Consider the following 12,309-nt stretch of genomic DNA (forward strand, 5'->3'; position numbering starts at 1 on the left):
TGAACAGGTATTTGTGTTTTTTGTACTTTTCCACGATGGGGAGGGGGGTGGACAATCAAACAAAAACCATTAATCTGTTCTATTTTTAAAGCACCCTTCATCCATGTTTCACGCTACTATTTCATCATTCAAATCAAATGAAGTTCTTTCTGATATCTCAGGGGAGCAGCGCCCCCTCTGAACCCCAGTGACCTTGACCGGGACATATATGTAGTTTCCTAGCGACACGAACCCAGTAAATTTGGTTTCCAGTCAATAATTTTTTTGTGTGCGGGTTTTTCTACCTACGATTTTTTTAGTGGATTATTAGCACAATTTAATTTTTTTATTGGTCTATACCTAGGTACACACAACAGTTAGTATTTCATTCCTTACGCTGTATAGAAACAAGAAATAACAGTGATAAGCTCAGACCGGTGACTGCGAAGGGGAGAGGGATAGGAGAACATGATTTTTTTAAAGAATGAAAATACTAAATAAAATATATTTTTATTGAAATTAATACTCTTTCACTTAATATATATAAAGATATCCACGGTTCCCTTTAATTTTGGCGAATTCCCTGATTTTTCCACATGTTTCAAGCAATTTAAAAATAATTTCCAGATATAATGTGTTTTTTTTAACGTTAGCAACTAAGTTCTAACTCTTGAACTGCACTTCCTATTTAACAGAAAGATCCTTCAGCCATCATTGTTCAAATTAAATTAATAGAGATAAACTCTAAAAACAGTTCACATAGAATGTCTCTCATCAAGAAGCTTTTTTAATGGGATTTGTTGTAATTCCAATTACTGGAAAGTTAAAAAAAACGCCCTGAATTTTCCAGGTTTGGATGTAGGAAAGTGTGTGCGAGGTGGGTTACGAAAAGTTTGATATCTGAAATGAAGGAGAAACGTGTTGATGTGTGCAGGGAGCTCTGCGTCGTTATGAAGATGACCGTGAGGCATTTCTGCATCGTATTGTCACTGGAAATGAAAGTTGGGTTCATTTCTATGAACCAGAACGTAAGAGGACAGCAATGGAATGGCGTCATCCTTCGTCTCCCAGACTGAAGAAGGTACGTGCTCAACGGAGTGCCGGAAAGGTCATGTTAACTTTGTTTTGGGACCACAAGGGGCCAATTCTTGAACATTACTTGCCCAGAGGTCATAATGTAAACAGTACGACCTACTCCAACCTTTTAAGCGAAAAACTGAAACCAGCCACTCTGAAGAGACGACGTGGTCTGGTGTCCACTGGTGTGCTTTTGCTCCATGAGAATGCAAGACCACATACTGCCAATGCCACATTGTCTACCATCGAGGACCTAAAGTTTGAGTGCTTACCCCACCCTCCATATTCGCCCGATCTCTCACCTTTTGATTTCCACACCTTTGGCCCACTGAAAAATGCAGTAAGTGGATCGAGGTTCCAGAATGACGACGAAGTCCAGTCAGCGATGCATGAGTGCTTACGCACGCATCCAAAAGAATGTTTTTCTGTGGAATCAGTGCCCTTATCAAGCGCTGGCGTAGGTGCCTTGAACTAGGTGGAGACTCTTGAAACATTGTACTGTAGTTCTGTTGGTGCTGGTAATAAATGAATGTTACAATATATTTCCGGTTATATATTGAATGAGCCTTGTATTTTCAAAATTTCCTGATATTTCCATGCTGAGACTGCGCTGTAAAGACAAAGAATCTTAACTCCGCTGCATATGATTTTGGGAAAATGAATTACATATATATGTCACGCCTTCTACCTTTAAGTAGGGAGATGGAAACTTATGATCGACGTATGGAAACCAAAGTAGAAATTTTGCACCGACAAGTTTGAAAATGTTGAAGATTCTGATTTTGATGTCAATGATATTTACAAGTATAATTAAGATGAACCGTAGTCACAATTTCAACTCTTCTAAGTAACTGATCAGTGGTGGTTTATTCATGATCATTTTTTTAGACTTTTAACCACTGTAGCTTCTTGGTTTTTTATGCAAGCACATAGACGTTTTGGACACTCGTTCTGTCTTCATCGATTTGGTTTATTTTACTTAGTTTTTTGCCACTTTTGGCTAATCGCGAAGATGTGGATGAGTGATGAGAGGACATTGATGAAGGGATACTCACAAAGAACACCCATGCCTCGGCCTGGGATTCGAACTCGGGACGCCTGACATTGTAGCGCGCTGTGCTAACCACTCCCCCACGGAGGCCGGTGCTCCAAGTATTCTGTTTTCTCCACTAATTTCAATTTCAACTTGATTTGCACTATTAAAGCAGGTTTGTCTACTAGTCAGACTACTAGACAGGGCGAGATTTAGGACACCGCTAAATAATCCTCCCAGGTAGAGGGAGAATATTTCCGTAACATCTTTGGCAGGTATGCATTTGAAGCTTCGGAACGAGTCACAACTCTCGAAGAAGCCAATTAACGAAGCGAGCCACTGACGTAATTTCACCCAGAACCTATCGCTAAGCCCCTTGCTCAGGTTCTACACGCCCACTAGGCTCGCTAGACAGACTCGCGCAGTCCGCTGGAGATGTTCCGAAAATAATTCGACTCTATTAGTGACTACTTTCATCCAAACACTGTCTGTTTGTGACCGCTTGGGTTGTAAGGGGAGAACCCTTTCCGAAGACATCCAAATGTTAACCTCCCTCCCACGCAGTACACCCTGGACTGCATTTTGCAGACTAGCGAGGTTCTGGCGTCTAGACTCATGGCCAGTAAAATACTCTGTGGGGCACGTGTTGTGTCGTCCATTACATGTTTTTCATTGTCCCTTCCTCCACCTCATACTTTCAGAAATCAACCTCATCTTCGTTTTTGATTGATTGATTGCATTGGTGTTTTAAGTCCACTTTATCCACAGTAAGGCTAATCGGGACTGGACCTACAGTTTAAAGTGAGATCCGAACCACTATGTGCCTCCAGCGGGTACCGAACCCGGGACCACTTGATTACAAGGCGACGACACTACCAGTGCGCCATCGGGGAGGCCCTCCTCTTCTTCGTGATTAGCCCAAAATATCAGAAAAGCAAAGTAAAGTTGACGAAATCAAGCAATCAAGCAAGCATATGGCTTCGCACAGCACAATGCACTACTATGAAACGTTGGAGTGTGTGTTCCAACGAACATGAAAATTACCTTACTTTATTTTTAAAAAAAGAGGAGTGCTGAAAAGGACCTGTAAATCAAATACTTGAAGATTTACAAAATGGCAGATTTAGATGGTTCGCGCATGATGAGAGAATGGGAGAAGAGAGCTTATCGAAAGGGGAGGGGGGATCAAGGAGGGATGAAGTTATCAACGATTTGAAGAACATGGGAACTCGTATAAGACTGAAATAGAAGAGCTCGGAATAAAGGAGATTGGAGGTATGTTGTGGATGAGGCCATAGCTCACAGGGGCCGTAGAGTGAGATGATAAGGTATGGTAAAATATATGAGTTCTTTAATGAAAAATAATTTAATTTTCTTTTAGGGTCTCAGAGTGAAAAAAAAATCTGCTTGTAATTTACGTTTGAAACTTGTTGTACTACTCTACAAGTTATATCCTAAAGTATATGTACAAGTAACTAACTGTGACTCGGTTACTTTCAGAACGTAACATTGCAAACACTGATAATAAACAACTTGTTAAGATTATATTTAAGCTAATTAAACATCTGTCATGTAGGCTGTTTCTGTGTACAGGAGGGTGGGTTCAGAGTTAACTGTAGGAAAGTGCCCATATTCGCCCTCCAGTGACAATGGCCCTCACAAAACGACATAGTTGTTTAAATTCCATCCAGGACATTTACCTGAACCCGATATATGGTTTTAATTTTTAAACAAGGCCTTCCCGATAGTGCAATGGTAACGTTGTACGTTTGTAATCAGGGAGTCCCGGGAGAAACATTGCACATTGATTCGAATTCGATGTTGAACTGTAGGAGCAGTCCCAATTAGACTATCTGAGCATAAGTAGACATAAAACTAACTTTTTTATTAATGGCAAAATTCTTCCGGTTCGGTTGGGGTCCCGGGTTCGAATACCAGCCTGGGCATTGGTGCTCTTTGTGAGTGTCCCTTCATCAACTTCATCATGTCATCACTCATCCTCATCTTCGCGATTAGGAAACAGTGTCATAAAAGCGAGGTAAAACACGAGGGGCGATTATACGACGTACGCTTTTAGAAGCGATATCGGGTGGGGCCACACAGAGGGTGTGTGTGGCGATCAACCAATGGCAGAAGTGCAACGTTGTACAGTTAGGAGACTGCGGCGCGGAAGTTAAAAGCCGTGTTCTGTATTTTTCTTGCGCGCAAGAAGTTTTCATAAAACACGTCACTTTAAGGTTCATCATAAGATGGGGAAAGACATTTTGAACCTGACTGTCCAAATCCCATGAATTTCCGTCGCCTACAGCCGGAGTTATCGTTCATTGAAGAAACAAGGGAAACACCTTTCATTTCCTTCAGCCTGTTTTTTTCATTGCCACCGCGTTGACGCAGCTGAGTTGTTGTGTCTAGGGAAAACTGTGGGTGTTAAATTCTCCTCGATATAAACAATGATCCTTCATTGTTCTGGCCGTTCTCGAACATTGAAAACCTGGGTCAGTTTGAGTTCAGCGTTTTCGTAGCAAGGCCGGTGTAAAATTATTCGCTCATCGCTCACTCGTGCGCCACAAAGAACAGTTTGTGAAAATATTAAATACAGCCCTTTCTTGCGATAGTGTGTGTTCCGTGTGTTCATTTTATTTTAAATAATGCCACTCTCAAAACTTAGCACCAGTATATAGTACAGGCACCAAGGGTGCAAAAGCTAATCATTAACCTCCAGGAGAGTGATTCGGAAATGATTGAAATCAGCGACATGGAGACCCATGGGCGTCCGGGAAGGGGGGCCGTGGCCCCCCTGGAAAATGAAAGTCAACCAAAAATTATATATTTTTCACATATAATTTCATTACAGCCACAATAATATGTGTTAATTATTGCATGAATATGATATTCAAATTTAAGCAATGTTTTTGAGGGAACAACACTATTATGGAGGAAAATGTGCCTTGTTTGTCCCCTCCTGAAAAAAAACACCTTCCTTGCCGATCCTTGGAAAAAATCCTGCGGACGTCTATGCGGAGACCGAGGAAGACGACGAGAGCGGTGATGAATAAATAAATACTTTCAAGCTTCTTTCAGGTATGGGTTTCTCGTATATGCTACAGTGATATGATATTATAATCTTGTGTAGAAATATTCACTATATTATTTCACTGTACTCATATATACTGTGCATGCATTATCAAAAATAATGGACACATCGCGAATTTTCTGTCCTTCCCTTGCGCTAGCAGTTAGTTTGGCAACAGCGCAGTAGCACTGGCTGGGTATTGGCCGAACTCATGTTCCTTCTAAAAGCGTGCGCCGTATAGGTTGCTCTGACCCTAACATAGAAAGAGCGGCAATAGGGTTTCAATTTTTATTTTTATTTTTCAACATACTCCCCTGCAACTCCAATGCACTTCTCCCATCGGTGCTCCAACGCATGGATATCTTGCAAAAAAAAAATATATATATATTCCGACTGGTCCTCCAACCATGAGTCCACAGCCCTTATCACCTCAGAATCATCAGAAAATTTTCCCCCACGAATGTCATTCTTCAAATGTTTGAACAAAATGGAAATCACTAGAGGCCAAATCTGGGGAATAGGCTGGGTGGGGCAGCAATTCGAACGATGCATCTGCGATAGCGGCCCTCGCAATGCGTGAGGTGTGGACAGGTGCATTGTCCTGGTGAAGGAACACACCACGGGTCAACATCCTACGAATCTTTTTCTTGATGGAATCACGTAATTTCTTTATTAGGTCACTGTAGTATGTGCCAGTGATGGTTTGGCCTCTTTGTAGATAGTCTACAAGAAGGACACCCTTGCAGTCCCAGAAAATTGAGGCCATCACCTTCTTGGCTGACGTATGCACCTTGAACTTCTTCGTTGGTGGAGAATGTGGGTGGTTCCACTCCATGCTTTATGATTTTGTTGCTGGGTCGAAGTGATGGACCCATGTTTCATCCATAGTTACAAATCGGGTAAGGAAATCGTCTATATCAGCACGAAACTTGTCAAGAATTTCTTGACTAATGAGCACTCGGGTGCGCTTCTGATCTGGAGTGAGGTTTCGAGGGATCCATCTTGCAGCAATTTTTTTTCATTTGCAATTCCTAAGTAATTATGTTTGCACAGTGCCATATGACAGGCCACACATATCAGCAACATGACGGATAGTGACTCGACGATCCTTCAGCACGATATCGTGGACTTTGTTAATGTTTTCGGTCGTCATGACAGTTTTTGGTGCTCCACCTGCATGTTCATCCTCACACGACTCTCTCCCACAATTAAACTCACGACACCATCTCTTGACCATACTGTATGAAGGAGCACTGTCCCCTAATGTATCCACCAAGTCCTCATGAATTTTTCGTACCGTCCACTTCTTCTTCACAAAATATTTGATCACCGCTCTCACCTCAGTTTTCTCTATTCTAGCACATTGACACATTCACTCAGTTAAACCCCTGTAAAACGAAAACTGTACGCTACTCAGACTTGCAATTCAGAATGAAAGCATATAAAGGATCACTAAACAATAACAAAACAAAAAAATCAATCATAATGTTATTCCTTCTATGTTAGGGTCGGAGCAACCTGATCGCCCCTCGTAAACCAAATCCAATCAATCTTCGTGCTAGGTTGCATAGCGACTTTCGATTTCGCCATCGAAGTTCCAGGGCTCGAATCAAGGCCTGGGCATAGTCTAGATGTTATTTGGAGAGTATCCACATTTTTTCTATGCATGGCCAAAGCACAACTTCCGTATTTTCACGTGTGCCTATTGTATTTTGCCTACACTGAAGATAATTCCTCAAAATACAATAATAGGTTTTGTGAGAACTAAGGTAGGCTACATAAGAGGCCTGATGTTGACCGCGGACCGCAGTGTGAACGACCCTGAGTAATACCATCTAATCATAACTGAATCTCATCGTCGCAATTAGCCACAAGTGGAAGAAAAGCGACGAAAAATAACAAGAATACAATGATCCAATCACTAGTATCTACATTCTAATTAGAACGTCCTTGAATTTTTAGTTTCTTGTTGTCTCCGTCTTCCCTCAGGTCTTGCAGCGTCATTTCAGAAGAGCAGACATTGCGCTATTGTTCTTACGGGATAGAAAAAAATTGCAATTTCTTTTCGTTTTATGCCACAAAGGTCGTTTTCGTTCGGCAAATAATACACCGGAAGTTTCGGTTTTGCGTTTCATTTCCCGTTTCTCGTCTCTGACGAAGTTCCGGCGTGAATTGAATCTTATCTCATGCGTTGTTACGTCGAAGGTCAAGGTGCTGGCTTAAGATGATAAAAGGAAATCCTAGTTGTCGCCAGTCGAGGAAAACAAAACAAAGAAGATTCCATTGTTACGGTTCGGTTAACTATATAATAATAATACTGGTTTCTGCTTGGTTTGTTCAAGAAGGTAATCTACCCCTCCTCCCACCTCCCCTGGTCGAAACTATGTACACAATAAAAAACAATAAAAATGAGATACATATGCAGATCTTCAAATGTGGTCCGAATGGGAGAGGAAAGAAGAATTTACAGGATTCTTGTTGGGAAACCTGATGGTAAGAGACCTGCAGGAAGGCCAAGACGAAGATAACGTTGAGATGGACCTAAAGGAAATCGGTAAGGATGAAAAAGATTGGATTGATCTCTCCCAGAATAGGGACAGATGGAAGGCTTGTGTTTTCAGGTTTGTTGCAACCATAAACCTTAAGGTTTAAGAGGCCATATCATGGGCAGCAGAAAATAGACCTTCATTCAGTACACTTTTTCTCGAAAACTATTTGAGATAGCTATTTTGAATCATCTTCGTGGTAAATTGATTAGAAAGGATGAATCTTAACAGTGAATATTATAATTTTTCTTTATCACTTCTATATTTTAAAAGATATTAGCTGTCAAATATATCAGTTTTTGGATCGACGTATAGTGCCCGATTCTAAGTTACTGTTAAAATTTAACCTTGCAAGCCTTTCTTGCATCCTTCCTGAGTAAACTGATTTTCCTTTTATTCAAATTGAGAAGCCCATTTTGACAATACACCATTGGAAACATTGATATGCATTTTGAAAAGCCCCAAAATGTCCTCCGAGAATCACTATTTCGAGTCCTGCAAGTTCAGTCGTCTGCCGATAGAGGACTCGACTAGAGAAGGAGTAGAAGTCATTTCAGAATATTACAAATTTCTTTGTTCTCCTGTGTGCAGGTCAGTGATGTGCCGTAGACTATAAGTTTACGTCTACATGCGTTGTCTACAAGTAATCACGCGTAGATTACATTGGGTTGTAGTTTACATAGACTACGTAGACAATCTAAAGTGCATTAAAATTAATTTTCAAGGGTTTCATGAAAGGAAAGTGACATTTTCAACTATATTGGTACCTAACGAAATAAAAAGAATCCTATTTACAACAAATTTCTCTTCTCTTCTATTATCAACTATGGAAGAAGATAAATAGTATGCAAAAAACAACTACAGATGGCAGTAGTGAGGCAAAAGTGGTCTTTTCCCCATAAAACACTAGAATATTTCCTATATTAGGTTTCTTCCTAGGTGAGAAATTGTTCGAATTTGGAAGAATGAGTATGAAAATTTCTTCTCACACATCAGCAACTGATACGCAGTATAATTTTATTTTAATTCCACGGTGCCCTTCGCTAAGTTATCACCTTTCGCCATGTTGTTTACATAGATTACGTAATCCACGTGTATAAAATAGTCTACGTGTAGAATGTAGACTATCGTTGTTTACGCGTAGACGCACATCACTGGTGCAGGTGTTCACAATTGTTGTAAACAACTGCACCTGTGTGCACACGTGTTCACAAAAACTGTAAACAAGTTTGCCATGTTTGACATGTGGCGAATAGAAGTGGAGGGTGAATTATCATCCATGTAAATTATTATTATTATCGACGTCATTATTATTATTATTATTCGTCATTATTATTATTATTATGAATTATTGAACTTACACTTTATGTACGAGATGGCTAAGTGCCGAGGGTGAAAACCGATCCGGTCACACGAACTCTGGAATCGAACCGTTAGATTTGGTGCCCAAAAACAGGAACCTCCTAACCGTTGAACCGTTAGATCTTTCCACTCTTACGGTTGCCGGTCCTAGTTCTGGCAAGGGAAGTGGGGAGCGGGGATTACGCCGCTAACCAACCAGACAACAGCGGTGGCGCCGAGAGACACGACGCGGCGGGAAGAAGTACTACGTGAACCCCGTTCTACTGGCTGCTGATTTTTTTATCGTGCTGGATTGGTCGCTTCTCCGATCTCCACTTCCCTTGCCAACATTAGGATCGGCCGCCGTAAGAGTAGAAAAGACCTTTAAATAACAGCGAAATCAAACCACACGAAGATTTATGTCAATGGCGTAGAAGGAATTCCAAAGAGATGTAATTTTTCAGGATTTGGAATATCATAACAGTTTTTTTTCTAAATTAGAAGAATTTTCGAAAATGACTTTGCTGGCGAAGGCCAAAGGGACAGCACAGCCTTAAGCAGGCTGTACACGTACGAGCTTCGAACAACACCTTGAATTCCACGCTTGAAGGAAGTGACTTCAGAGCATACGTCATTTTCTCCCTTGTGTTCGTATTAACGTTAACGAATTCTTATTTACGAACGGTTGTGAATAAAGCATTTCAAAACAGACTTGTCTTGGTGGTTTTGACGAAGTACAGAAGGAGACTATTTCTATTCTGCGGTGAAAACAACACTGAAAATATAATCAAGTGGTAGTAAGAAATAAAAGAACGAGGGGTGAGACATTCTAGTTAGTATTAATTGCGGTTATACAACAAACAATAATGCACTAAGCATCAGTGGCGTCGCGTGCGGTTCTCATGCGGGTGTTCACAATATTTTTTTTATACTCAATGCAGATTTACTCCTCTCCCTTGTAACTTCATCTTCACATGAAAAAGTAAGAATAACCAGTTCAACTTATTTTCAACAATTTCCCCCAAAACTCACGCTGTATTTGAAGTAATACAAGATTTGTATTCAATTAACACCCTTTTAATTACGTAATTTACGATTAGTAATGGCTAGTGCAAACTAATTAGTATAACATGCAATCTCATGTATGTACAACGCAAGACTACTTACTGATTTGCCCGAATAAGTGGCTAAAGAAAGTGTGTGTTCTTTAGCCACTTATTCGGGCAAATCAGTAAGTAGTCTTGTTTGCAATAGATACATTTGCACACAAAACTCGCTCCTGAAGGATGACCGACCGAAGCCTATAATTGAGCTCTAGATATTACACAGAAAATAAAATTCTCACTGTGGGTCAAGAAATTGAACGCTACACTCCGACGCACAATGCACTTAATAACGATATCAAGAGAAATAATTAATATTAAATTTTAAATATGCAACTATGTAACGCAGGCCGTCTCGAGTCCCCATAGACATGTCTTGTATAAGCTGCACTCTGGTGCCGAATGCAAGAAGTATTTCCGCTTGCATCAGGGTTCGCGTTCGCACAGCGCAGTGAACATTTTCGGGGTATAGTGGCCAACAGCCCCTTAGCTGCCAGTTTGATGCAATACTCACAGCAATTGTGTTCAACGCAATCCGTGGAACACCGTGGGAGTCAGTGTTACTATCTAAAAAAGTTATCAAACGTGAAATACGTCGTGCCAGAGTAAATTGTGTGTTTATACTCCAACATCAAAGAAGGATTTTTTCGAATAAATATATATGTGTGTGTGTGTGTGTGCATTTAATATGTACGTAATTTAAAACATATATACATGAGTGTTCACGTGCTCATGCGAACATTATCAGGTGACGCGCCTGCTAAGCATATTTCTACAGCGGTGATGTGATAATAAATTATGTTCGAAAGCAACCGTAGAATATCTTTCATATGGATAATCTATTTTTATTTTCTTGCCGTACGCACCGCCATCTTCCGGTAGAATATGAATGAACTCTTCATTTTACTCCCTTTGATGGCGTACGAGTGCAATTTCAGCCCTCTTAAGATTTCAAATAAAAGTATTGTTCAGTGGCGTATTCTCCATGTTGCCCCGTTTACCGCCACTAAACCAACTTTTCATATTTCTTTTTGTACAATTAGCTTTAATATACGGAAAGTTGCTTATTATACAGAGTGTTTCCGTGACCTTGATTCAAACTTTCAGGGTGGATGGAGATTGACCCAAGTAACAATATGAAAATTCAACATTTCCTGTACCGTTTTCATTGTAGAATGCTACAATACACTGTAGTAGCGTCCATATTTAATCTACAAGCTGCATATTTTAGTTGTCTTAATCCATTGTCATAGGAAGACCCAAATAGTTTTGGCTCATAACGTTTTAACGGTGCATTTCCAGACATGGTAGAGTAGAGGCGGCAAATGTGGAATACCGTTTTTGTTTTGAACTATAATTACTTTATTTGTGCACATTTTGATATGAAAATTCAACAAAAAATACAATACACATTCCTTTTAAAAAAAACACTTAGAATATTTGAAATAATTAATGTGCTTTTGAAGAAAAAAACATTAGTGAATAAAGTGCGAAATGTCAACAAAATGAAAGTGGGGGGGGGGGGGTAATGTGGAATACAGTATTCCACATTACCCTCATAATTAGAGATTACACAACTTTGACACTTAGCCTATTGTTCTGTTCATTTATGTTAATTCGACATTCGTTATGCAGTTAAATGAGAAACTACAAATTTACTTGCAAAAATCGCAAAGTAACACATCTCCCTCTGATGCACTACAGAGCTCATGGGCCCACAATTCACACAATAAACACTGGATCCACTTACTACCTGGAACATCAGTCGACCAATTCTCTCCACAGAACAAGCACTCAGTGTCTGGGTTCCTCGGACCTACACTTTCACCAATCACACTACAATGATCAGAGGTGATTCCATTACTTTCAATGGTCGATTCACTTGTTGTACTTGCAATGTCTTCCTGCTTCTTGCCACGCTGCCTTCTGGAATTACCATTTCATCTTTTCCTTTCCCTTCACACTGATTTGATTCTTTGAAGATACATCTCTTGCACGAGTTCTTTTTTTTTTACTTCTTCTTTTCTGTTTCATGAAGAGAGTGTTGTAGAGAATGTTTATAACGTGTTCCTGTGAGTACAGTTGACGAAGTGGTTCTGCTTCCCCTCTTGGATTGTGCATTACTTGTATTTGGAACTGGAGATATATCCCATGGTG

This window comes from Lepisma saccharinum, chromosome 16, assembly GCF_977018435.1.
Source record: "Lepisma saccharinum chromosome 16, izLepSacc3.1, whole genome shotgun sequence".
Lineage (NCBI taxonomy): Eukaryota > Metazoa > Arthropoda > Insecta > Zygentoma > Lepismatidae > Lepisma > Lepisma saccharinum.